Source organism: Schistocerca serialis, unplaced genomic scaffold, assembly GCF_023864345.2.
Source record: "Schistocerca serialis cubense isolate TAMUIC-IGC-003099 unplaced genomic scaffold, iqSchSeri2.2 HiC_scaffold_900, whole genome shotgun sequence".
NCBI lineage: Eukaryota > Metazoa > Arthropoda > Insecta > Orthoptera > Acrididae > Schistocerca > Schistocerca serialis.
Genome location: NW_026048519.1, coordinates 58,295 through 86,088, shown reverse-complemented (window position 1 = coordinate 86,088; position 27,794 = coordinate 58,295). Strand labels below are relative to the sequence as shown.

The following is a 27,794-nucleotide window of genomic DNA, read 5'->3' as shown; positions in this document are numbered from 1 at the left end:
CTCTTCAGATTCAGGTTTGTATTCGTTGATCAGGCTGGACGTTATACTGTTATTGTTCTGGTTCGCCATTTTCATCGCACGGTGTAGAAGCAGTGCCGCGCATTTCGTCTTTACGTCCGTCAGACCGAGTCCGCGTTCGTCCCTCGACAGGAAGCACGTCGTCTGGGAGACCTTGAAGATTTCCCGCCTCCACAGCAGGTAGTACACCGCGCCTCCTATCGCTCGCGCAATTTCTGTCGGAGCAGATAGTATTTGGGCCATGTACCACGCTTTCGACAGGATCGTTTCGTTTACCAACTGGACTCTTTGGCTCAGCGTCAGGCTCCGGTTCGCGTGTGTTCTCACGAGCCCTCTCGTCGTGTTCAAGACGCTGCGCCAGTTTTGTGCTGCCATTTTCAGAGGGCACTGCTGTAGTTCCACTTCGAGTGCTGTATGGTTGTTTGTCACTAGGTACCACTGTCTCGCTGGTCGCAGTCTGCCGTTGCCTATTGGTAGTAGCACTGTCTTCCTCGGATTCGTTTTGGCACCTGAAGCTCTTTCAAAGGAATCCATGATAGGCTGGATTATTTCTAGTTCGTCCTCGTTTTGAATGAAGATGCCCATGTCGTCGGCATAGGCCATACATGCGATGTTTGTTGCACCCATTGTGTATCCTCCGTCTTCAGCTGTTAGTTTTCGAAGTAGGGGATCAAGAGCTGTTGTGAAAAGATCCATCGATAATGGACATCCTTGCCTGACGGATCTTCCCAGTCTTATTGACTTGGAAGTCCATCCGTTTATTGTTACTTTTGAGGTGGCATTTGTGATGACGTTCCTGATTGTTCTACTGAATTTTGGTCCGAATCCGAGGCGTGCGATGGTTTTCAGCAGGTACCGGTGACTGATCCTGTCGAAAGCCTTGTGGAAATCGACAGAGATTACGGCTGCGGGTCTCCTCGTTGTTGCTGCGTGGGCTATGATGTCCCTGTATGTGCGGACGGCGTCGAAAATGATCCTGCCAAGCATTGGACAGGTTTGCGATGGGCTAATGGCTTTCTTTAGAGCGACTTTGATGTTTGCAGCCAGGCACTTTGCTGCTATTATGTAGTCTGAATTTAGAACGATTATTGGCCGAAAGTCTTCTATTTAGTTGGCTGCCTTCGTTTTGGGGAGCAGAATCACCGTCCCTTGCAGGAATTTTGAAGGCAATTCTGTCCCGTTCAGAACTTCATTTACTATTTCGGTGAGTATTCCGCCGACTGTGCCCCAGAGCGCAGTGTAGAATTCTGTTGGGATTCCGTCTGCGCCTGGTGCTCTTCCGTTTCTGCTGTCTTTGATGGCGGCTTTCACATCATCTGTGACGTTTTCGTTCAGTAGTGCCCGGTCTGCGTTGGTGAGGATCCGACGGGTTTCTTGCAGGATCCTCGCCATTTCTCCGTCGTCATTTTCTTCTCCTCGGAACAGGTCGTTGAAATGGTCTTCGACGTGGCTCAAGATGTCTTTCTTTGGCGTTAACCTGTTCCCGTCCTTGTCGACGAGTTGCCTTATTTGTTTGCTATTAGCCCTCTGTCTTTCCCTGTGCAGGTGGTGCAGCGTGGCAGGTTCTTCTTCGATTTCGCCGTTTGTCTGGCTACATGCGACGACTCCTCTCATTTTGTCTCTTTTCAGGCTCAGTATACGTGCCTTCAGTCTTCTTATCCGCGGCAGAAACAGTTCGTCATCCGCAGGGGCGTCCATTGCGTCTCGTAGGCAATCTAGTGTAGAAGTCTGCCGTGTTCCTTTTCCAGAAAGCCTTCTCAGCGCTGTGCCTGATCGGTTCCCGTCTTACTTGCGGTTTGGCGTGTTCTACCCACCACTCAATAGTGGTATTGTACTCGCCTCGCCGCTCTCTGCATGCCTGGATCGTGTCGGCAATTTCCTGCTTCAGCTTCCCGTCCGTGAGGTGGCTTGTATTTAGCTTCCACGTTCCTCTTCCTGTTCGAAGCTTGCTTCTCGGTAGACGGAGTTTGCACTGATAGGCACAGTGATCTGAGAAGATCACAGGGCAGACTTCTACTTGTGTCACAGAGGTGGCCATCTCTCTGTTTACGTACACTCTATCGATTCTGCTTATGCCGCGGTTATACAGGTACATGAACACTGTGTGGTTTTGGTGTAGTAGACGCCAGGTGTCTGCTAATTTTAGACGCCTATCTAAATCCTGCAGTTCGGCGCACAAGTTGGGTACCGGGATCTGGTCTTCGGGTGAAATTACGCAGTTGAAGTCACCTGCCAGCACGACGTTGTTGCTGTGAACTAGTAGCTCGCAGATGTCCTCGTTGTAAAATTTGCTCCTGGCACGCTTGTTTTCCGTTCCCGACGGTGCGTAAATGTTTACAAAATCAGTGTCTACCACCTACACCGCTATTCCGCGTCCGTCGGGCATCATTTTCACATCGCCGAATTCGAGGCCGTGCCTGATTAGTGTGGCAATTCCGCAGCGAGTTTCTACGTCGATGTTGCAGATGACTTCGTATCCCGGTACCTGTTCTATAGCCGTCGTGACTACCTCCTGTAACATAGCCACGTTTGCGGCTTTGTGCTGCAGGAAGTCAATTAGTGCGTCTAATTTTAGTGCGACGGTCATTCGGTTCACGTTACACGTAATTACACTGTATACTGAGCCCGGGCCCTGTTGCATTTAATCGCTTTGTGGAGGCGGGTCTGTGGAGTGCTGTGGCCGTTCCGGCCGCAGGACTACGTCCTCTGCCTTAGGGGTTGTAGCCTTTTTGGTTGCGGCTGCCGTATCTGACTCCTCCGCTTCCGATACGTCCATCTTTTCGTCTTTTTCACGGCTGCGACTTCGCCGCTTGCTCCGTCGCTTTTTGGCTTTCCCCGCGGCCGGGACGTCCACGTTGTTTTCTTTGGGCTCGCCTTCTGATTCCTTCAGAATGCGGGCCAGTTTCGTGACTTGCTTTTTGATGGCAAGCTCACGCATTTCGCTGTACGGCGTGGCGGCGTCGGCGGTGGGCCCGGCCTGGGCGGCAAGGCTGTTGGCAGGCGCAGCTGTCGGCTGGGCGGGGGCGCCGACCTCCGCGATCCTCGGCCGCCGCGCGGCGGGCGAGGGGGTGGGGGTCAGGGCTGCGTCGGTCTCCATTGTACCTTCGCCCTCCGAGTCGGAGCTCTGCTGGCGTTTCTCACCCGCGCTACCTGTGACGGCCGGGGCAGGGACCCCGGTGTTCCCAGGCGGTAACCCATCCAAGTACTAACCGGGCCCGATGTTGCTTAACTTCGGTGATCGGACGAGAACCGGTGTATTCAACATGGTATGGCCGTTGGCGCCCTTATACTGTAGCCGCACGACAGAAGGCGCCTCTGCCTCTTCTCCCAACACACACAATCGCGGTTTTCGGTGACACATTTGACGCAGAGCACGTCCTTCCGCAACAACTGGAGCCTCGAAGGCGGCGCGGAGTGCGCGTCCGGCGTCGAGACACGCGGCTGCTCGGTGCGCCGCCTGTCATTCGTTTCGCTTGGTGCGTGCGGCGTCCGACACTCGCGGGCGACGCATCTTGTTCCCGTTATCCGGCGGGGGGCTGTGCGGGGTGTAGCAGTGTCCTGCTGGAGGGCGCCCCCGGCAGCTTCCTCACCTGACACACGCCGCGCGGCGCGCTTCGCATCCACATATTTGCGTGATCCGTGCAGTGCATTCGCACCTGTCCCCTTCCGTCCCGACTTGTCCCGACTGCCGCTCGCTGCCGCTCGGGTCGTGGCCCATATGACAGCACAAGCAAGAGAAACATCTGCGAGACGGGCGTGGGCCTAACGGGCGTGTCCGAGAGGTCGTTTGCGGCCAGTAGACCTGTGCAAAGGTGCGAAAACAGGGACACAAGGCACAGGAGGGTCGCCAAAGCATCCATCTCTTCTAGCGACGAAAGATACATTTTTGTTTACAAGTTTGCAGTCGTACACTGCTACAAAACAATAAGCCCTGACGTATTTCAGAACATTTCTGTCGGTTCATACTGTTTTGTTATCTTCAGGCACTTTTAAGAAATCTTCCTTGGCACATTCTTCTTCGAACTGAGGCCATTAATATCGTATCTTATGTTTATTACAGTCGTTTATTTTCTTTTTTTTGTGGAGTTTTGCACTGCTACGAAACAGTAGGTGGCCCTGACTTATTTCAGATCATATCTGTCGATTCGTAGTGTTTCGTTATTTTCAAGGCATTGCTAGCACTTTTAAAATGCTTAAGGAAGCACGTTTGTCACAAAAGGAAGGTAGTATAAAAAGAGGGCCGGCAGGGATAGCGGCGTAAAAAGGAGAAAATGAAGGGGAGCCAACAGCACCTTTTTTTTTGTAACGTTTATAAACTTTTATTTACAATTTTTAACAATTACAGATCTTTACATGAAGTGCTGAGCTTGATTATTGATCGGTTATTTTCATTTTGTCGTTTTCTGTTTTGATTGTTCTTTGAGTAGTCTTTTGGTTGAGTTACAAAACTTTCCACTGAGTGTCCTTCAGCTAAATTTTCACTGTCTGTTGTTTATGTCTTTTTTTAATTACAAAACTACGTTACTTTGATTTTTTCTTAAATTTAGAGTACAAAAAAAGGAAAGTTGTATTCATCTATGGTATTTAAGTGGGCCTATTTTGGCAAGTTTGCTAAAGCGAATATGGAATATACACCAGAGCATCTATGTGGGTAAATTCGTGAAAGCAGGAGATTGTTAATGTATTGGCTAAGGGTGGACGCAACAGTTTACACGGGATTTGGTGCAAAGAATGTCTAATGTTAATATTTTGTTAGTGGCAAAGAGGGATGCTACGTTTAAGCACATGATGGGCCGAAATTTATATACTTATATCTGTATATGTATATATACATACATACATCCAGCACATTAATAAAACACAACAAAACAAGAAATCAAAACACAAAAAAAAGATAAGAGAAAGGAAAAACGTACCTTGAGTGGAGAGAGCGAGAGAAAGAGAGAATCTGAGTGAGAGGCCACATTAATGACATGATTTACACTGTTTGATATTTTGTTGTTTTCTTGGAACACTTCTTTACATGTTTTACATTAAATTTATGGCTGATTATTTCCTTTTGCCTGCTGTATTTGACTATCGGACACTTTTGACTACGAATGGCACACGTAACTTTCACTGTGACACTGCTACACATACACATTTTTACTTTGTGCACATTTTCGCCAACGCTTTCCGCACTGCACCACTCTTGCCGTCGGGTCATTGGAGGGTTCGGTGGGCGACGTCCTCAGCGACTGGGGTTTGGGTGTTGTGGGAGGGCGTCGGTCACGTCGTGTTGAAGGCGTCTCGGAAGGCGGCGTCCAGCGGGACCTGCAGGAAGTTCTGGAAGGTCTCTCGGTACTTGGATCGCTGTTTGGCCCTCCTGTGTTCCTCCCACAGGTCCGTGAGGAACTGCGCCTTGTCGGTCTGCCGTTTGGTGACGATGGCGTGTGCCGTCATGGCGATGATCCACATTGTGGCCAGGCGTTTTGCGTTGGGGAAAGGCTTCGCGTCCGGAACAGTGACAGCTGAGACATGTATCGCCCTCTCGTCGGTTCTGTTGATGTGGGCGATCATTCTTCTCGCTGCCGCCCATATTTCCCCGCTCTCTCTGCAGCCAAAACGATGTTCGATGGTGTCGGTCTGGTTGCAGAGCTCGCAGATTGGGGATTCCCGCATTTTTATGCGTGCCAGTTTTTCGTTTGTCGGCACTGTTTGGTGGATGATTTTGTACCACGTGTCCCTGGCGTGCTCAGGAAGTGTCCGTTCCGAGACATTCTTCCAGACCTGTGGCCAGTCATGGTCTGGAAGTCTCGTCTCTATTTTGGACTTTCTTGCCTTCCCCCTCAGAGCGCTTTAGATGTTTCTCGCCGTTCTTTGTTGTGGGTTGACAACGACCGTGGTGATGTAACTCTTGTCGATTGCCATCTGTTTTATGTGCCGCAACTTGAATGGTATGTGCGTAGTGTCTACAGGAGCCTCTTCAGATTCAGGTTTGTATTCGTTGATCAGGCTGGACGTTATACTGTTATTGTTCTGGTTCGCCATTTTCATCGCACGGTGTAGAAGCAGTGCCGCGCATTTCGTCTTTACGTCCGTCAGACCGAGTCCGCGTTCGTCCCTCGACAGGAAGCACGTCGTCTGGGAGACCTTGAAGATTTCCCGCCTCCACAGCAGGTAGTACACCGCGCCTCCTATCGCTCGCGCAATTTCTGTCGGAGCAGATAGTATTTGGGCCATGTACCACGCTTTCGACAGGATCGTTTCGTTTACCAACTGGACTCTTTGGCTCAGCGTCAGGCTCCGGTTCGCGTGTGTTCTCACGAGCCCTCTCGTCGTGTTCAAGACGCTGCGCCAGTTTTGTGCTGCCATTTTCAGAGGGCACTGCTGTAGTTCCACTTCGAGTGCTGTATGGTTGTTTGTCACTAGGTACCACTGTCTCGCTGGTCGCAGTCTGCCGTTGCCTATTGGTAGTAGCACTGTCTTCCTCGGATTCGTTTTGGCACCTGAAGCTCTTTCAAAGGAATCCATGATAGGCTGGATTATTTCTAGTTCGTCCTCGTTTTGAATGAAGATGCCCATGTCGTCGGCATAGGCCATACATGCGATGTTTGTTGCACCCATTGTGTATCCTCCGTCTTCAGCTGTTAGTTTTCGAAGTAGGGGATCAAGAGCTGTTGTGAAAAGATCCATCGATAATGGACATCCTTGCCTGACGGATCTTCCCAGTCTTATTGACTTGGAAGTCCATCCGTTTATTGTTACTTTTGAGGTGGCATTTGTGATGACGTTCCTGATTGTTCTACTGAATTTTGGTCCGAATCCGAGGCGTGCGATGGTTTTCAGCAGGTACCGGTGACTGATCCTGTCGAAAGCCTTGTGGAAATCGACAGAGATTACGGCTGCGGGTCTCCTCGTTGTTGCTGCGTGGGCTATGATGTCCCTGTATGTGCGGACGGCGTCGAAAATGTTCCTGCCAAGCATTGGACAGGTTTGCGATGGGCTAATGGCTTTCTTTAGAGCGACTTTGATGTTTGCAGCCAGGCACTTTGCTGCTATTATGTAGTCTGAATTTAGAACGATTATTGGCCGAAAGTCTTCTATTTAGTTGGCTGCCTTCGTTTTGGGGAGCAGAATCACCGTCCCTTGCAGGAATTTTGAAGGCAATTCTGTCCCGTTCAGAACTTCATTTACTATTTCGGTGAGTATTCCGCCGACTGTGCCCCAGAGCGCAGTGTAGAATTCTGTTGGGATTCCGTCTGCGCCTGGTGCTCTTCCGTTTCTGCTGTCTTTGATGGCGGCTTTCACATCATCTGTGACGTTTTCGTTCAGTAGTGCCCGGTCTGCGTTGGTGAGGATCCGACGGGTTTCTTGCAGGATCCTCGCCATTTCTCCGTCGTCATTTTCTTCTCCTCGGAACAGGTCGTTGAAATGGTCTTCGACGTGGCTCAAGATGTCTTTCTTTGGCGTTAACCTGTTCCCGTCCTTGTCGACGAGTTGCCTTATTTGTTTGCTATTAGCCCTCTGTCTTTCCCTGTGCAGGTGGTGCAGCGTGGCAGGTTCTTCTTCGATTTCGCCGTTTGTCTGGCTACATGCGACGACTCCTCTCATTTTGTCTCTTTTCAGGCTCAGTATACGTGCCTTCAGTCTTCTTATCCGCGGCAGAAACAGTTCGTCATCCGCAGGGGCGTCCATTGCGTCTCGTAGGCAATCTAGTGTAGAAGTCTGCCGTGTTCCTTTTCCAGAAAGCCTTCTCAGCGCTGTGCCTGATCGGTTCCCGTCTTACTTGCGGTTTGGCGTGTTCTACCCACCACTCAATAGTGGTATTGTACTCGCCTCGCCGCTCTCTGCATGCCTGGATCGTGTCGGCAATTTCCTGCTTCAGCTTCCCGTCCGTGAGGTGGCTTGTATTTAGCTTCCACGTTCCTCTTCCTGTTCGAAGCTTGCTTCTCGGTAGACGGAGTTTGCACTGATAGGCACAGTGATCTGAGAAGATCACAGGGCAGACTTCTACTTGTGTCACAGAGGTGGCCATCTCTCTGTTTACGTACACTCTATCGATTCTGCTTATGCCGCGGTTATACAGGTACATGAACACTGTGTGGTTTTGGTGTAGTAGACGCCAGGTGTCTGCTAATTTTAGACGCCTATCTAAATCCTGCAGTTCGGCGCACAAGTTGGGTACCGGGATCTGGTCTTCGGGTGAAATTACGCAGTTGAAGTCACCTGCCAGCACGACGTTGTTGCTGTGAACTAGTAGCTCGCAGATGTCCTCGTTGTAAAATTTGCTCCTGGCACGCTTGTTTTCCGTTCCCGACGGTGCGTAAATGTTTACAAAATCAGTGTCTACCACCTACACCGCTATTCCGCGTCCGTCGGGCATCATTTTCACATCGCCGAATTCGAGGCCGTGCCTGATTAGTGTGGCAATTCCGCAGCGAGTTTCTACGTCGATGTTGCAGATGACTTCGTATCCCGGTACCTGTTCTATAGCCGTCGTGACTACCTCCTGTAACATAGCCACGTTTGCGGCTTTGTGCTGCAGGAAGTCAATTAGTGCGTCTAATTTTAGTGCGACGGTCATTCGGTTCACGTTACACGTAATTACACTGTATACTGAGCCCGGGCCCTGTTGCATTTAATCGCTTTGTGGAGGCGGGTCTGTGGAGTGCTGTGGCCGTTCCGGCCGCAGGACTACGTCCTCTGCCTTAGGGGTTGTAGCCTTTTTGGTTGCGGCTGCCGTATCTGACTCCTCCGCTTCCGATACGTCCATCTTTTCGTCTTTTTCACGGCTGCGACTTCGCCGCTTGCTCCGTCGCTTTTTGGCTTTCCCCGCGGCCGGGACGTCCACGTTGTTTTCTTTGGGCTCGCCTTCTGATTCCTTCAGAATGCGGGCCAGTTTCGTGACTTGCTTTTTGATGGCAAGCTCACGCATTTCGCTGTACGGCGTGGCGGCGTCGGCGGTGGGCCCGGCCTGGGCGGCAAGGCTGTTGGCAGGCGCAGCTGTCGGCTGGGCGGGGGCGCCGACCTCCGCGATCCTCGGCCGCCGCGCGGCGGGCGAGGGGGTGGGGGTCAGGGCTGCGTCGGTCTCCATTGTACCTTCGCCCTCCGAGTCGGAGCTCTGCTGGCGTTTCTCACCCGCGCTACCTGTGACGGCCGGGGCAGGGACCCCGGTGTTCCCAGGCGGTAACCCATCCAAGTACTAACCGGGCCCGATGTTGCTTAACTTCGGTGATCGGACGAGAACCGGTGTATTCAACATGGTATGGCCGTTGGCGCCCTTATACTGTAGCCGCACGACAGAAGGCGCCTCTGCCTCTTCTCCCAACACACACAATCGCGGTTTTCGGTGACACATTTGACGCAGAGCACGTCCTTCCGCAACAACTGGAGCCTCGAAGGCGGCGCGGAGTGCGCGTCCGGCGTCGAGACACGCGGCTGCTCGGTGCGCCGCCTGTCATTCGTTTCGCTTGGTGCGTGCGGCGTCCGACACTCGCGGGCGACGCATCTTGTTCCCGTTATCCGGCGGGGGGCTGTGCGGGGTGTAGCAGTGTCCTGCTGGAGGGCGCCCCCGGCAGCTTCCTCACCTGACACACGCCGCGCGGCGCGCTTCGCATCCACATATTTGCGTGATCCGTGCAGTGCATTCGCACCTGTCCCCTTCCGTCCCGACTTGTCCCGACTGCCGCTCGCTGCCGCTCGGGTCGTGGCCCATATGACAGCACAAGCAAGAGAAACATCCGCGAGACGGGCGTGGGCCTAACGGGCGTGTCCGAGAGGTCGTTTGCGGCCAGTAGACCTGTGCAAAGGTGCGAAAACAGGGACACAAGGCACAGGAGGGTCGCCAAAGCATCCATCTCTTCTAGCGACGAAAGATACATTTTTGTTTACAAGTTTGCAGTCGTACACTGCTACAAAACAATAAGCCCTGACGTATTTCAGAACATTTCTGTCGGTTCATACTGTTTTGTTATCTTCAGGCACTTTTAAGAAATCTTCCTTGGCACATTCTTCTTCGAACTGAGGCCATTAATATCGTATCTTATGTTTATTACAGTCGTTTATTTTCTTTTTTTTGTGGAGTTTTGCACTGCTACGAAACAGTAGGTGGCCCTGACTTATTTCAGATCATATCTGTCGATTCGTAGTGTTTCGTTATTTTCAAGGCATTGCTAGCACTTTTAAAATGCTTAAGGAAGCACGTTTGTCACAAAAGGAAGGTAGTATAAAAAGAGGGCCGGCAGGGATAGCGGCGTAAAAAGGAGAAAATGAAGGGGAGCCAACAGCACCTTTTTTTTTGTAACGTTTATAAACTTTTATTTACAATTTTTAACAATTACAGATCTTTACATGAAGTGCTGAGCTTGATTATTGATCGGTTATTTTCATTTGGTCGTTTTCTGTTTTGATTGTTCTTTGAGTAGTCTTTTGGTTGAGTTACAAAACTTTCCACTGAGTGTCCTTCAGCTAAATTTTCACTGTCTGTTGTTTATGTCTTTTTTTAATTACAAAATTACGTTACTTTGATTTTTTCTTAAATTTAGAGTACAAAAAAAGGAAAGTTGTATTCATCTATGGTATTTAAGTGGGCCTATTTTGGCAAGTTTGCTAAAGCGAATATGGAATATACACCAGAGCATCTATGTGGGTAAATTCGTGAAAGCAGGAGATTGTTAATGTATTGGCTAAGGGTGGACGCAACAGTTTACACGGGATTTGGTGCAAAGAATGTCTAATGTTAATATTTTGTTAGTGGCAAAGAGGGATGCTACGTTTAAGCACATGATGGGCCGAAATTTATATACTTATATCTGTATATGTATATATACATACATACATCCAGCACATTAATAAAACACAACAAAACAAGAAATCAAAACACAAAAAAAAGATAAGAGAAAGGAAAAACGTACCTTGAGTGGAGAGAGCGAGAGAAAGAGAGAATCTGAGTGAGAGGCCACATTAATGACATGATTTACACTGTTTGATATTTTGTTGTTTTCTTGGAACACTTCTTTACATGTTTTACATTAAATTTATGGCTGATTATTTCCTTTTGCCTGCTGTATTTGACTATCGGACACTTTTGACTACGAATGGCACACGTAACTTTCACTGTGACACTGCTACACATACACATTTTTACTTTGCGCACATTTTCGCCAACGCTTTCCGCACTGCACCACTCTTGCCGTCGGGTCATTGGAGGGTTCGGTGGGCGACGTCCTCAGCGACTGGGGTTTGGGTGTTGTGGGAGGGCGTCGGTCACGTCGTGTTGAAGGCGTCTCGGAAGGCGGCGTCCAGCGGGACCTGCAGGAAGTTCTGGAAGGTCTCTCGGTACTTGGATCGCTGTTTGGCCCTCCTGTGTTCCTCCCACAGGTCCGTGAGGAACTGCGCCTTGTCGGTCTGCCGTTTGGTGACGATGGCGTGTGCCGTCATGGCGATGATCCACATTGTGGCCAGGCGTTTTGCGTTGGGGAAAGGCTTCGCGTCCGGAACAGTGACAGCTGAGACATGTATCGCCCTCTCGTCGGTTCTGTTGATGTGGGCGATCATTCTTCTCGCTGCCGCCCATATTTCCCCGCTCTCTCTGCAGCCAAAACGATGTTCGATGGTGTCGGTCTGGTTGCAGAGCTCGCAGATTGGGGATTCCCGCATTTTTATGCGTGCCAGTTTTTCGTTTGTCGGCACTGTTTGGTGGATGATTTTGTACCACGTGTCCCTGGCGTGCTCAGGAAGTGTCCGTTCCGAGACATTCTTCCAGACCTGTGGCCAGTCATGGTCTGGAAGTCTCGTCTCTATTTTGGACTTTCTTGCCTTCCCCCTCAGAGCGCTTTAGATGTTTCTCGCCGTTCTTTGTTGTGGGTTGACAACGACCGTGGTGATGTAACTCTTGTCGATTGCCATCTGTTTTATGTGCCGCAACTTGAATGGTATGTGCGTAGTGTCTACAGGAGCCTCTTCAGATTCAGGTTTGTATTCGTTGATCAGGCTGGACGTTATACTGTTATTGTTCTGGTTCGCCATTTTCATCGCACGGTGTAGAAGCAGTGCCGCGCATTTCGTCTTTACGTCCGTCAGACCGAGTCCGCGTTCGTCCCTCGACAGGAAGCACGTCGTCTGGGAGACCTTGAAGATTTCCCGCCTCCACAGCAGGTAGTACACCGCGCCTCCTATCGCTCGCGCAATTTCTGTCGGAGCAGATAGTATTTGGGCCATGTACCACGCTTTCGACAGGATCGTTTCGTTTACCAACTGGACTCTTTGGCTCAGCGTCAGGCTCCGGTTCGCGTGTGTTCTCACGAGCCCTCTCGTCGTGTTCAAGACGCTGCGCCAGTTTTGTGCTGCCATTTTCAGAGGGCACTGCTGTAGTTCCACTTCGAGTGCTGTATGGTTGTTTGTCACTAGGTACCACTGTCTCGCTGGTCGCAGTCTGCCGTTGCCTATTGGTAGTAGCACTGTCTTCCTCGGATTCGTTTTGGCACCTGAAGCTCTTTCAAAGGAATCCATGATAGGCTGGATTATTTCTAGTTCGTCCTCGTTTTGAATGAAGATGCCCATGTCGTCGGCATAGGCCATACATGCGATGTTTGTTGCACCCATTGTGTATCCTCCGTCTTCAGCTGTTAGTTTTCGAAGTAGGGGATCAAGAGCTGTTGTGAAAAGATCCATCGATAATGGACATCCTTGCCTGACGGATCTTCCCAGTCTTATTGACTTGGAAGTCCATCCGTTTATTGTTACTTTTGAGGTGGCATTTGTGATGACGTTCCTGATTGTTCTACTGAATTTTGGTCCGAATCCGAGGCGTGCGATGGTTTTCAGCAGGTACCGGTGACTGATCCTGTCGAAAGCCTTGTGGAAATCGACAGAGATTACGGCTGCGGGTCTCCTCGTTGTTGCTGCGTGGGCTATGATGTCCCTGTATGTGCGGACGGCGTCGAAAATGTTCCTGCCAAGCATTGGACAGGTTTGCGATGGGCTAATGGCTTTCTTTAGAGCGACTTTGATGTTTGCAGCCAGGCACTTTGCTGCTATTATGTAGTCTGAATTTAGAACGATTATTGGCCGAAAGTCTTCTATTTAGTTGGCTGCCTTCGTTTTGGGGAGCAGAATCACCGTCCCTTGCAGGAATTTTGAAGGCAATTCTGTCCCGTTCAGAACTTCATTTACTATTTCGGTGAGTATTCCGCCGACTGTGCCCCAGAGCGCAGTGTAGAATTCTGTTGGGATTCCGTCTGCGCCTGGTGCTCTTCCGTTTCTGCTGTCTTTGATGGCGGCTTTCACATCATCTGTGACGTTTTCGTTCAGTAGTGCCCGGTCTGCGTTGGTGAGGATCCGACGGGTTTCTTGCAGGATCCTCGCCATTTCTCCGTCGTCATTTTCTTCTCCTCGGAACAGGTCGTTGAAATGGTCTTCGACGTGGCTCAAGATGTCTTTCTTTGGCGTTAACCTGTTCCCGTCCTTGTCGACGAGTTGCCTTATTTGTTTGCTATTAGCCCTCTGTCTTTCCCTGTGCAGGTGGTGCAGCGTGGCAGGTTCTTCTTCGATTTCGCCGTTTGTCTGGCTACATGCGACGACTCCTCTCATTTTGTCTCTTTTCAGGCTCAGTATACGTGCCTTCAGTCTTCTTATCCGCGGCAGAAACAGTTCGTCATCCGCAGGGGCGTCCATTGCGTCTCGTAGGCAATCTAGTGTAGAAGTCTGCCGTGTTCCTTTTCCAGAAAGCCTTCTCAGCGCTGTGCCTGATCGGTTCCCGTCTTACTTGCGGTTTGGCGTGTTCTACCCACCACTCAATAGTGGTATTGTACTCGCCTCGCCGCTCTCTGCATGCCTGGATCGTGTCGGCAATTTCCTGCTTCAGCTTCCCGTCCGTGAGGTGGCTTGTATTTAGCTTCCACGTTCCTCTTCCTGTTCGAAGCTTGCTTCTCGGTAGACGGAGTTTGCACTGATAGGCACAGTGATCTGAGAAGATCACAGGGCAGACTTCTACTTGTGTCACAGAGGTGGCCATCTCTCTGTTTACGTACACTCTATCGATTCTGCTTATGCCGCGGTTATACAGGTACATGAACACTGTGTGGTTTTGGTGTAGTAGACGCCAGGTGTCTGCTAATTTTAGACGCCTATCTAAATCCTGCAGTTCGGCGCACAAGTTGGGTACCGGGATCTGGTCTTCGGGTGAAATTACGCAGTTGAAGTCACCTGCCAGCACGACGTTGTTGCTGTGAACTAGTAGCTCGCAGATGTCCTCGTTGTAAAATTTGCTCCTGGCACGCTTGTTTTCCGTTCCCGACGGTGCGTAAATGTTTACAAAATCAGTGTCTACCACCTACACCGCTATTCCGCGTCCGTCGGGCATCATTTTCACATCGCCGAATTCGAGGCCGTGCCTGATTAGTGTGGCAATTCCGCAGCGAGTTTCTACGTCGATGTTGCAGATGACTTCGTATCCCGGTACCTGTTCTATAGCCGTCGTGACTACCTCCTGTAACATAGCCACGTTTGCGGCTTTGTGCTGCAGGAAGTCAATTAGTGCGTCTAATTTTAGTGCGACGGTCATTCGGTTCACGTTACACGTAATTACACTGTATACTGAGCCCGGGCCCTGTTGCATTTAATCGCTTTGTGGAGGCGGGTCTGTGGAGTGCTGTGGCCGTTCCGGCCGCAGGACTACGTCCTCTGCCTTAGGGGTTGTAGCCTTTTTGGTTGCGGCTGCCGTATCTGACTCCTCCGCTTCCGATACGTCCATCTTTTCGTCTTTTTCACGGCTGCGACTTCGCCGCTTGCTCCGTCGCTTTTTGGCTTTCCCCGCGGCCGGGACGTCCACGTTGTTTTCTTTGGGCTCGCCTTCTGATTCCTTCAGAATGCGGGCCAGTTTCGTGACTTGCTTTTTGATGGCAAGCTCACGCATTTCGCTGTACGGCGTGGCGGCGTCGGCGGTGGGCCCGGCCTGGGCGGCAAGGCTGTTGGCAGGCGCAGCTGTCGGCTGGGCGGGGGCGCCGACCTCCGCGATCCTCGGCCGCCGCGCGGCGGGCGAGGGGGTGGGGGTCAGGGCTGCGTCGGTCTCCATTGTACCTTCGCCCTCCGAGTCGGAGCTCTGCTGGCGTTTCTCACCCGCGCTACCTGTGACGGCCGGGGCAGGGACCCCGGTGTTCCCAGGCGGTAACCCATCCAAGTACTAACCGGGCCCGATGTTGCTTAACTTCGGTGATCGGACGAGAACCGGTGTATTCAACATGGTATGGCCGTTGGCGCCCTTATACTGTAGCCGCACGACAGAAGGCGCCTCTGCCTCTTCTCCCAACACACACAATCGCGGTTTTCGGTGACACATTTGACGCAGAGCACGTCCTTCCGCAACAACTGGAGCCTCGAAGGCGGCGCGGAGTGCGCGTCCGGCGTCGAGACACGCGGCTGCTCGGTGCGCCGCCTGTCATTCGTTTCGCTTGGTGCGTGCGGCGTCCGACACTCGCGGGCGACGCATCTTGTTCCCGTTATCCGGCGGGGGGCTGTGCGGGGTGTAGCAGTGTCCTGCTGGAGGGCGCCCCCGGCAGCTTCCTCACCTGACACACGCCGCGCGGCGCGCTTCGCATCCACATATTTGCGTGATCCGTGCAGTGCATTCGCACCTGTCCCCTTCCGTCCCGACTTGTCCCGACTGCCGCTCGCTGCCGCTCGGGTCGTGGCCCATATGACAGCACAAGCAAGAGAAACATCTGCGAGACGGGCGTGGGCCTAACGGGCGTGTCCGAGAGGTCGTTTGCGGCCAGTAGACCTGTGCAAAGGTGCGAAAACAGGGACACAAGGCACAGGAGGGTCGCCAAAGCATCCATCTCTTCTAGCGACGAAAGATACATTTTTGTTTACAAGTTTGCAGTCGTACACTGCTACAAAACAATAAGCCCTGACGTATTTCAGAACATTTCTGTCGGTTCATACTGTTTTGTTATCTTCAGGCACTTTTAAGAAATCTTCCTTGGCACATTCTTCTTCGAACTGAGGCCATTAATATCGTATCTTATGTTTATTACAGTCGTTTATTTTCTTTTTTTTGTGGAGTTTTGCACTGCTACGAAACAGTAGGTGGCCCTGACTTATTTCAGATCATATCTGTCGATTCGTAGTGTTTCGTTATTTTCAAGGCATTGCTAGCACTTTTAAAATGCTTAAGGAAGCACGTTTGTCACAAAAGGAAGGTAGTATAAAAAGAGGGCCGGCAGGGATAGCGGCGTAAAAAGGAGAAAATGAAGGGGAGCCAACAGCACCTTTTTTTTTGTAACGTTTATAAACTTTTATTTACAATTTTTAACAATTACAGATCTTTACATGAAGTGCTGAGCTTGATTATTGATCGGTTATTTTCATTTTGTCGTTTTCTGTTTTGATTGTTCTTTGAGTAGTCTTTTGGTTGAGTTACAAAACTTTCCACTGAGTGTCCTTCAGCTAAATTTTCACTGTCTGTTGTTTATGTCTTTTTTTAATTACAAAATTACGTTACTTTGATTTTTTCTTAAATTTAGAGTACAAAAAAAGGAAAGTTGTATTCATCTATGGTATTTAAGTGGGCCTATTTTGGCAAGTTTGCTAAAGCGAATATGGAATATACACCAGAGCATCTATGTGGGTAAATTCGTGAAAGCAGGAGATTGTTAATGTATTGGCTAAGGGTGGACGCAACAGTTTACACGGGATTTGGTGCAAAGAATGTCTAATGTTAATATTTTGTTAGTGGCAAAGAGGGATGCTACGTTTAAGCACATGATGGGCCGAAATTTATATACTTATATCTGTATATGTATATATACATACATACATCCAGCACATTAATAAAACACAACAAAACAAGAAATCAAAACATAAAAAAAAGATAAGAGAAAGGAAAAACGTACCTTGAGTGGAGAGAGCGAGAGAAAGAGAGAATCTGAGTGAGAGGCCACATTAATGACATGATTTACACTGTTTGATATTTTGTCGTTTTCTTGGAACACTTCTTTACATGTTTTACATTAAATTTATGGCTGATTATTTCCTTTTGCCTGCTGTATTTGACTATCGGACACTTTTGACTACGAATGGCACACGTAACTTTCACTGTGACACTGCTACACATACACATTTTTACTTTGCGCACATTTTCGCCAACGCTTTCCGCACTGCACCACTCTTGCCGTCGGGTCATTGGAGGGTTCGGTGGGCGACGTCCTCAGCGACTGGGGTTTGGGTGTTGTGGGAGGGCGTCGGTCACGTCGTGTTGAAGGCGTCTCGGAAGGCGGCGTCCAGCGGGACCTGCAGGAAGTTCTGGAAGGTCTCTCGGTACTTGGATCGCTGTTTGGCCCTCCTGTGTTCCTCCCACAGGTCCGTGAGGAACTGCGCCTTGTCGGTCTGCCGTTTGGTGACGATGGCGTGTGCCGTCATGGCGATGATCCACATTGTGGCCAGGCGTTTTGCGTTGGGGAAAGGCTTCGCGTCCGGAACAGTGACAGCTGAGACATGTATCGCCCTCTCGTCGGTTCTGTTGATGTGGGCGATCATTCTTCTCGCTGCCGCCCATATTTCCCCGCTCTCTCTGCAGCCAAAACGATGTTCGATGGTGTCGGTCTGGTTGCAGAGCTCGCAGATTGGGGATTCCCGCATTTTTATGCGTGCCAGTTTTTCGTTTGTCGGCACTGTTTGGTGGATGATTTTGTACCACGTGTCCCTGGCGTGCTCAGGAAGTGTCCGTTCCGAGACATTCTTCCAGACCTGTGGCCAGTCATGGTCTGGAAGTCTCGTCTCTATTTTGGACTTTCTTGCCTTCCCCCTCAGAGCGCTTTAGATGTTTCTCGCCGTTCTTTGTTGTGGGTTGACAACGACCGTGGTGATGTAACTCTTGTCGATTGCCATCTGTTTTATGTGCCGCAACTTGAATGGTATGTGCGTAGTGTCTACAGGAGCCTCTTCAGATTCAGGTTTGTATTCGTTGATCAGGCTGGACGTTATACTGTTATTGTTCTGGTTCGCCATTTTCATCGCACGGTGTAGAAGCAGTGCCGCGCATTTCGTCTTTACGTCCGTCAGACCGAGTCCGCGTTCGTCCCTCGACAGGAAGCACGTCGTCTGGGAGACCTTGAAGATTTCCCGCCTCCACAGCAGGTAGTACACCGCGCCTCCTATCGCTCGCGCAATTTCTGTCGGAGCAGATAGTATTTGGGCCATGTACCACGCTTTCGACAGGATCGTTTCGTTTACCAACTGGACTCTTTGGCTCAGCGTCAGGCTCCGGTTCGCGTGTGTTCTCACGAGCCCTCTCGTCGTGTTCAAGACGCTGCGCCAGTTTTGTGCTGCCATTTTCAGAGGGCACTGCTGTAGTTCCACTTCGAGTGCTGTATGGTTGTTTGTCACTAGGTACCACTGTCTCGCTGGTCGCAGTCTGCCGTTGCCTATTGGTAGTAGCACTGTCTTCCTCGGATTCGTTTTGGCACCTGAAGCTCTTTCAAAGGAATCCATGATAGGCTGGATTATTTCTAGTTCGTCCTCGTTTTGAATGAAGATGCCCATGTCGTCGGCATAGGCCATACATGCGATGTTTGTTGCACCCATTGTGTATCCTCCGTCTTCAGCTGTTAGTTTTCGAAGTAGGGGATCAAGAGCTGTTGTGAAAAGATCCATCGATAATGGACATCCTTGCCTGACGGATCTTCCCAGTCTTATTGACTTGGAAGTCCATCCGTTTATTGTTACTTTTGAGGTGGCATTTGTGATGACGTTCCTGATTGTTCTACTGAATTTTGGTCCGAATCCGAGGCGTGCGATGGTTTTCAGCAGGTACCGGTGACTGATCCTGTCGAAAGCCTTGTGGAAATCGACAGAGATTACGGCTGCGGGTCTCCTCGTTGTTGCTGCGTGGGCTATGATGTCCCTGTATGTGCGGACGGCGTCGAAAATGTTCCTGCCAAGCATTGGACAGGTTTGCGATGGGCTAATGGCTTTCTTTAGAGCGACTTTGATGTTTGCAGCCAGGCACTTTGCTGCTATTATGTAGTCTGAATTTAGAACGATTATTGGCCGAAAGTCTTCTATTTAGTTGGCTGCCTTCGTTTTGGGGAGCAGAATCACCGTCCCTTGCAGGAATTTTGAAGGCAATTCTGTCCTGTTCAGAACTTCATTTACTATTTCGGTGAGTATTCCGCCGACTGTGCCCCAGAGCGCAGTGTAGAATTCTGTTGGGATTCCGTCTGCGCCTGGTGCTCTTCCGTTTCTGCTGTCTTTGATGGCGGCTTTCACATCATCTGTGACGTTTTCGTTCAGTAGTGCCCGGTCTGCGTTGGTGAGGATCCGACGGGTTTCTTGCAGGATCCTCGCCATTTCTCCGTCGTCATTTTCTTCTCCTCGGAACAGGTCGTTGAAATGGTCTTCGACGTGGCTCAAGATGTCTTTCTTTGGCGTTAACCTGTTCCCGTCCTTGTCGACGAGTTGCCTTATTTGTTTGCTATTAGCCCTCTGTCTTTCCCTGTGCAGGTGGTGCAGCGTGGCAGGTTCTTCTTCGATTTCGCCGTTTGTCTGGCTACATGCGACGACTCCTCTCATTTTGTCTCTTTTCAGGCTCAGTATACGTGCCTTCAGTCTTCTTATCCGCGGCAGAAACAGTTCGTCATCCGCAGGGGCGTCCATTGCGTCTCGTAGGCAATCTAGTGTAGAAGTCTGCCGTGTTCCTTTTCCAGAAAGCCTTCTCAGCGCTGTGCCTGATCGGTTCCCGTCTTACTTGCGGTTTGGCGTGTTCTACCCACCACTCAATAGTGGTATTGTACTCGCCTCGCCGCTCTCTGCATGCCTGGATCGTGTCGGCAATTTCCTGCTTCAGCTTCCCGTCCGTGAGGTGGCTTGTATTTAGCTTCCACGTTCCTCTTCCTGTTCGAAGCTTGCTTCTCGGTAGACGGAGTTTGCACTGATAGGCACAGTGATCTGAGAAGATCACAGGGCAGACTTCTACTTGTGTCACAGAGGTGGCCATCTCTCTGTTTACGTACACTCTATCGATTCTGCTTATGCCGCGGTTATACAGGTACATGAACACTGTGTGGTTTTGGTGTAGTAGACGCCAGGTGTCTGCTAATTTTAGACGCCTATCTAAATCCTGCAGTTCGGCGCACAAGTTGGGTACCGGGATCTGGTCTTCGGGTGAAATTACGCAGTTGAAGTCACCTGCCAGCACGACGTTGTTGCTGTGAACTAGTAGCTCGCAGATGTCCTCGTTGTAAAATTTGCTCCTGGCACGCTTGTTTTCCGTTCCCGACGGTGCGTAAATGTTTACAAAATCAGTGTCTACCACCTACACCGCTATTCCGCGTCCGTCGGGCATCATTTTCACATCGCCGAATTCGAGGCCGTGCCTGATTAGTGTGGCAATTCCGCAGCGAGTTTCTACGTCGATGTTGCAGATGACTTCGTATCCCGGTACCTGTTCTATAGCCGTCGTGACTACCTCCTGTAACATAGCCACGTTTGCGGCTTTGTGCTGCAGGAAGTCAATTAGTGCGTCTAATTTTAGTGCGACGGTCATTCGGTTCACGTCACACGTAATTACACTGTATACTGAGCCCGGGCCCTGTTGCATTTAATCGCTTTGTGGAGGCGGGTCTGTGGAGTGCTGTGGCCGTTCCGGCCGCAGGACTACGTCCTCTGCCTTAGGGGTTGTAGCCTTTTTGGTTGCGGCTGCCGTATCTGACTCCTCCGCTTCCGATACGTCCATCTTTTCGTCTTTTTCACGGCTGCGACTTCGCCGCTTGCTCCGTCGCTTTTTGGCTTTCCCCGCGGCCGGGACGTCCACGTTGTTTTCTTTGGGCTCGCCTTCTGATTCCTTCAGAATGCGGGCCAGTTTCGTGACTTGCTTTTTGATGGCAAGCTCACGCATTTCGCTGTACGGCGTGGCGGCGTCGGCGGTGGGCCCGGCCTGGGCGGCAAGGCTGTTGGCAGGCGCAGCTGTCGGCTGGGCGGGGGCGCCGACCTCCGCGATCCTCGGCCGCCGCGCGGCGGGCGAGGGGGTGGGGGTCAGGGCTGCGTCGGTCTCCATTGTACCTTCGCCCTCCGAGTCGGAGCTCTGCTGTCGTTTCTCACCCGCGCTACCTGTGACGGCCGGGGCAGGGACCCCGGTGTTCCCAGGCGGTAACCCATCCAAGTACTAACCGGGCCCGATGTTGCTTAACTTCGGTGATCGGACGAGAACCGGTGTATTCAACATGGTATGGCCGTTGGCGCCCTTATACTGTAGCCGCACGACAGAAGGCGCCTCTGCCTCTTCTCCCAACACACACAATCGCGGTTTTCGGTGACACATTTGACGCAGAGCACGTCCTTCCGCAACAACTGGAGCCTCGAAGGCGGCGCGGAGTGCGCGTCCGGCGTCGAGACACGCGGCTGCTCGGTGCGCCGCCTGTCATTCGTTTCGCTTGGTGCGTGCGGCGTCCGACACTCGCGGGCGACGCATCTTGTTCCCGTTATCCGGCGTTGGGCTGTGCGGGGTGTAGCAGTGTCCTGCTGGAGGGCGCCCCCGGCAGCTTCCTCACCTGACACACGCCGCGCGGCGCGCTTCGCATCCACATATTTGCGTGATCCGTGCAGTGCATTCGCACCTGTCCCCTTCCGTCCCGACTTGTCCCGACTGCCGCTCGCTGCCGCTCGGGTCGTGGCCCATATGACAGCACAAGCAAGAGAAACATCTGCGAGACGGGCGTGGGCCTAACGGGCGTGTCCGAGAGGTCGTTTGCGGCCAGTAGACCTGTGCAAAGGTGCGAAAACAGGGACACAAGGCACAGGAGGGTCGCCAAAGCATCCATCTCTTCTAGCGACGAAAGATACATTTTTGTTTACAAGTTTGCAGTCGTACACTGCTACAAAACAATAAGCCCTGACGTATTTCAGAACATTTCTGTCGGTTCATACTGTTTTGTTATCTTCAGGCACTTTTAAGAAATCTTCCTTGGCACATTCTTCTTCGAACTGAGGCCATTAATATCGTATCTTATGTTTATTACAGTCGTTTATTTTCTTTTTTTTGTGGAGTTTTGCACTGCTACGAAACAGTAGGTGGCCCTGACTTATTTCAGATCATATCTGTCGATTCGTAGTGTTTCGTTATTTTCAAGGCATTGCTAGCACTTTTAAAATGCTTAAGGAAGCACGTTTGTCACAAAAGGAAGGTAGTATAAAAAGAGGGCCGGCAGGGATAGCGGCGTAAAAAGGAGAAAATGAAGGGGAGCCAACAGCACCTTTTTTTTTGTAACGTTTATAAACTTTTATTTACAATTTTTAACAATTACAGATCTTTACATGAAGTGCTGAGCTTGATTATTGATCGGTTATTTTCATTTTGTCGTTTTCTGTTTTGATTGTTCTTTGAGTAGTCTTTTGGTTGAGTTACAAAACTTTCCACTGAGTGTCCTTCAGCTAAATTTTCACTGTCTGTTGTTTATGTCTTTTTTTAATTACAAAATTACGTTACTTTGATTTTTTCTTAAATTTAGAGTACAAAAAAAGGAAAGTTGTATTCATCTATGGTATTTAAGTGGGCCTATTTTGGCAAGTTTGCTAAAGCGAATATGGAATATACACCAGAGCATCTATGTGGGTAAATTCGTGAAAGCAGGAGATTGTTAATGTATTGGCTAAGGGTGGACGCAACAGTTTACACGGGATTTGGTGCAAAGAATGTCTAATGTTAATATTTTGTTAGTGGCAAAGAGGGATGCTACGTTTAAGCACATGATGGGCCGAAATTTATATACTTATATCTGTATATGTATATATACATACATACATCCAGCACATTAATAAAACACAACAAAACAAGAAATCAAAACACAAAAAAAAGATAAGAGAAAGGAAAAACGTACCTTGAGTGGAGAGAGCGAGAGAAAGAGAGAATCTGAGTGAGAGGCCACATTAATGACATGATTTACACTGTTTGATATTTTGTTGTTTTCTTGGAACACTTCTTTACATGTTTTACATTAAATTTATGGCTGATTATTTCCTTTTGCCTGCTGTATTTGACTATCGGACACTTTTGACTACGAATGGCACACGTAACTTTCACTGTGACACTGCTACACATACACATTTTTACTTTGCGCACATTTTCGCCAACGCTTTCCGCACTGCACCACTCTTGCCGTCGGGTCATTGGAGGGTTCGGTGGGCGACGTCCTCAGCGACTGGGGTTTGGGTGTTGTGGGAGGGCGTCGGTCACGTCGTGTTGAAGGCGTCTCGGAAGGCGGCGTCCAGCGGGACCTGCAGGAAGTTCTGGAAGGTCTCTCGGTACTTGGATCGCTGTTTGGCCCTCCTGTGTTCCTCCCACAGGTCCGTGAGGAACTGCGCCTTGTCGGTCTGCCGTTTGGTGACGATGGCGTGTGCCGTCATGGCGATGATCCACATTGTGGCCAGGCGTTTTGCGTTGGGGAAAGGCTTCGCGTCCGGAACAGTGACAGCTGAGACATGTATCGCCCTCTCGTCGGTTCTGTTGATGTGGGCGATCATTCTTCTCGCTGCCGCCCATATTTCCCCGCTCTCTCTGCAGCCAAAACGATGTTCGATGGTGTCGGTCTGGTTGCAGAGCTCGCAGATTGGGGATTCCCGCATTTTTATGCGTGCCAGTTTTTCGTTTGTCGGCACTGTTTGGTGGATGATTTTGTACCACGTGTCCCTGGCGTGCTCAGGAAGTGTCCGTTCCGAGACATTCTTCCAGACCTGTGGCCAGTCATGGTCTGGAAGTCTCGTCTCTATTTTGGACTTTCTTGCCTTCCCCCTCAGAGCGCTTTAGATGTTTCTCGCCGTTCTTTGTTGTGGGTTGACAACGACCGTGGTGATGTAACTCTTGTCGATTGCCATCTGTTTTATGTGCCGCAACTTGAATGGTATGTGCGTAGTGTCTACAGGAGCCTCTTCAGATTCAGGTTTGTATTCGTTGATCAGGCTGGACGTTATACTGTTATTGTTCTGGTTCGCCATTTTCATCGCACGGTGTAGAAGCAGTGCCGCGCATTTCGTCTTTACGTCCGTCAGACCGAGTCCGCGTTCGTCCCTCGACAGGAAGCACGTCGTCTGGGAGACCTTGAAGATTTCCCGCCTCCACAGCAGGTAGTACACCGCGCCTCCTATCGCTCGCGCAATTTCTGTCGGAGCAGATAGTATTTGGGCCATGTACCACGCTTTCGACAGGATCGTTTCGTTTACCAACTGGACTCTTTGGCTCAGCGTCAGGCTCCGGTTCGCGTGTGTTCTCACGAGCCCTCTCGTCGTGTTCAAGACGCTGCGCCAGTTTTGTGCTGCCATTTTCAGAGGGCACTGCTGTAGTTCCACTTCGAGTGCTGTATGGTTGTTTGTCACTAGGTACCACTGTCTCGCTGGTCGCAGTCTGCCGTTGCCTATTGGTAGTAGCACTGTCTTCCTCGGATTCGTTTTGGCACCTGAAGCTCTTTCAAAGGAATCCATGATAGGCTGGATTATTTCTAGTTCGTCCTCGTTTTGAATGAAGATGCCCATGTCGTCGGCATAGGCCATACATGCGATGTTTGTTGCACCCATTGTGTATCCTCCGTCTTCAGCTGTTAGTTTTCGAAGTAGGGGATCAAGAGCTGTTGTGAAAAGATCCATCGATAATGGACATCCTTGCCTGACGGATCTTCCCAGTCTTATTGACTTGGAAGTCCATCCGTTTATTGTTACTTTTGAGGTGGCATTTGTGATGACGTTCCTGATTGTTCTACTGAATTTTGGTCCGAATCCGAGGCGTGCGATGGTTTTCAGCAGGTACCGGTGACTGATCCTGTCGAAAGCCTTGTGGAAATCGACAGAGATTACGGCTGCGGGTCTCCTCGTTGTTGCTGCGTGGGCTATGATGTCCCTGTATGTGCGGACGGCGTCGAAAATGTTCCTGCCAAGCATTGGACAGGTTTGCGATGGGCTAATGGCTTTCTTTAGAGCGACTTTGATGTTTGCAGCCAGGCACTTTGCTGCTATTATGTAGTCTGAATTTAGAACGATTATTGGCCGAAAGTCTTCTATTTAGTTGGCTGCCTTCGTTTTGGGGAGCAGAATCACCGTCCCTTGCAGGAATTTTGAAGGCAATTCTGTCCCGTTCAGAACTTCATTTACTATTTCGGTGAGTATTCCGCCGACTGTGCCCCAGAGCGCAGTGTAGAATTCTGTTGGGATTCCGTCTGCGCCTGGTGCTCTTCCGTTTCTGCTGTCTTTGATGGCGGCTTTCACATCATCTGTGACGTTTTCGTTCAGTAGTGCCCGGTCTGCGTTGGTGAGGATCCGACGGGTTTCTTGCAGGATCCTCGCCATTTCTCCGTCGTCATTTTCTTCTCCTCGGAACAGGTCGTTGAAATGGTCTTCGACGTGGCTCAAGATGTCTTTCTTTGGCGTTAACCTGTTCCCGTCCTTGTCGACGAGTTGCCTTATTTGTTTGCTATTAGCCCTCTGTCTTTCCCTGTGCAGGTGGTGCAGCGTGGCAGGTTCTTCTTCGATTTCGCCGTTTGTCTGGCTACATGCGACGACTCCTCTCATTTTGTCTCTTTTCAGGCTCAGTATACGTGCCTTCAGTCTTCTTATCCGCGGCAGAAACAGTTCGTCATCCGCAGGGGCGTCCATTGCGTCTCGTAGGCAATCTAGTGTAGAAGTCTGCCGTGTTCCTTTTCCAGAAAGCCTTCTCAGCGCTGTGCCTGATCGGTTCCCGTCTTACTTGCGGTTTGGCGTGTTCTACCCACCACTCAATAGTGGTATTGTACTCGCCTCGCCGCTCTCTGCATGCCTGGATCGTGTCGGCAATTTCCTGCTTCAGCTTCCCGTCCGTGAGGTGGCTTGTATTTAGCTTCCACGTTCCTCTTCCTGTTCGAAGCTTGCTTCTCGGTAGACGGAGTTTGCACTGATAGGCACAGTGATCTGAGAAGATCACAGGGCAGACTTCTACTTGTGTCACAGAGGTGGCCATCTCTCTGTTTACGTACACTCTATCGATTCTGCTTATGCCGCGGTTATACAGGTACATGAACACTGTGTGGTTTTGGTGTAGTAGACGCCAGGTGTCTGCTAATTTTAGACGCCTATCTAAATCCTGCAGTTCGGCGCACAAGTTGGGTACCGGGATCTGGTCTTCGGGTGAAATTACGCAGTTGAAGTCACCTGCCAGCACGACGTTGTTGCTGTGAACTAGTAGCTCGCAGATGTCCTCGTTGTAAAATTTGCTCCTGGCACGCTTGTTTTCCGTTCCCGACGGTGCGTAAATGTTTACAAAATCAGTGTCTACCACCTACACCGCTATTCCGCGTCCGTCGGGCATCATTTTCACATCGCCGAATTCGAGGCCGTGCCTGATTAGTGTGGCAATTCCGCAGCGAGTTTCTACGTCGATGTTGCAGATGACTTCGTATCCCGGTACCTGTTCTATAGCCGTCGTGACTACCTCCTGTAACATAGCCACGTTTGCGGCTTTGTGCTGCAGGAAGTCAATTAGTGCGTCTAATTTTAGTGCGACGGTCATTCGGTTCACGTTACACGTAATTACACTGTATACTGAGCCCGGGCCCTGTTGCATTTAATCGCTTTGTGGAGGCGGGTCTGTGGAGTGCTGTGGCCGTTCCGGCCGCAGGACTACGTCCTCTGCCTTAGGGGTTGTAGCCTTTTTGGTTGCGGCTGCCGTATCTGACTCCTCCGCTTCCGATACGTCCATCTTTTCGTCTTTTTCACGGCTGCGACTTCGCCGCTTGCTCCGTCGCTTTTTGGCTTTCCCCGCGGCCGGGACGTCCACGTTGTTTTCTTTGGGCTCGCCTTCTGATTCCTTCAGAATGCGGGCCAGTTTCGTGACTTGCTTTTTGATGGCAAGCTCACGCATTTCGCTGTACGGCGTGGCGGCGTCGGCGGTGGGCCCGGCCTGGGCGGCAAGGCTGTTGGCAGGCGCAGCTGTCGGCTGGGCGGGGGCGCCGACCTCCGCGATCCTCGGCCGCCGCGCGGCGGGCGAGGGGGTGGGGGTCAGGGCTGCGTCGGTCTCCATTGTACCTTCGCCCTCCGAGTCGGAGCTCTGCTGGCGTTTCTCACCCGCGCTACCTGTGACGGCCGGGGCAGGGACCCCGGTGTTCCCAGGCGGTAACCCATCCAAGTACTAACCGGGCCCGATGTTGCTTAACTTCGGTGATCGGACGAGAACCGGTGTATTCAACATGGTATGGCCGTTGGCGCCCTTATACTGTAGCCGCACGACAGAAGGCGCCTCTGCCTCTTCTCCCAACACACACAATCGCGGTTTTCGGTGACACATTTGACGCAGAGCACGTCCTTCCGCAACAACTGGAGCCTCGAAGGCGGCGCGGAGTGCGCGTCCGGCGTCGAGACACGCGGCTGCTCGGTGCGCCGCCTGTCATTCGTTTCGCTTGGTGCGTGCGGCGTCCGACACTCGCGGGCGACGCATCTTGTTCCCGTTATCCGGCGGGGGGCTGTGCGGGGTGTAGCAGTGTCCTGCTGGAGGGCGCCCCCGGCAGCTTCCTCACCTGACACACGCCGCGCGGCGCGCTTCGCATCCACATATTTGCGTGATCCGTGCAGTGCATTCGCACCTGTCCCCTTCCGTCCCGACTTGTCCCGACTGCCGCTCGCTGCCGCTCGGGTCGTGGCCCATATGACAGCACAAGCAAGAGAAACATCTGCGAGACGGGCGTGGGCCTAACGGGCGTGTCCGAGAGGTCGTTTGCGGCCAGTAGACCTGTGCAAAGGTGCGAAAACAGGGACACAAGGCACAGGAGGGTCGCCAAAGCATCCAT

At 51.0% G+C, this 27,794-nt stretch overlaps 5 pseudogenes; all 5 read right to left on the bottom strand.

Annotated features, from left to right (window-relative positions):
• Nucleotides 1-3,180: 3,180 nt before the first annotated feature.
• LOC126452588 (5S ribosomal RNA) lies at nucleotides 3,181-3,298 on the bottom strand (annotated as a pseudogene).
• A 5,861-nt stretch (nucleotides 3,299-9,159) lies between these two features.
• On the bottom strand, nucleotides 9,160-9,277 carry LOC126452587 (5S ribosomal RNA; annotated as a pseudogene).
• Nucleotides 9,278-15,138: 5,861 nt separating this feature from the next.
• Nucleotides 15,139-15,256, bottom strand: LOC126452586 (5S ribosomal RNA; annotated as a pseudogene).
• Nucleotides 15,257-21,117: 5,861 nt separating this feature from the next.
• LOC126452584 (5S ribosomal RNA) lies at nucleotides 21,118-21,235 on the bottom strand (annotated as a pseudogene).
• A 5,861-nt stretch (nucleotides 21,236-27,096) lies between these two features.
• On the bottom strand, nucleotides 27,097-27,214 carry LOC126452583 (5S ribosomal RNA; annotated as a pseudogene).
• Between the last annotated feature and the right edge of the window lie 580 nt (nucleotides 27,215-27,794).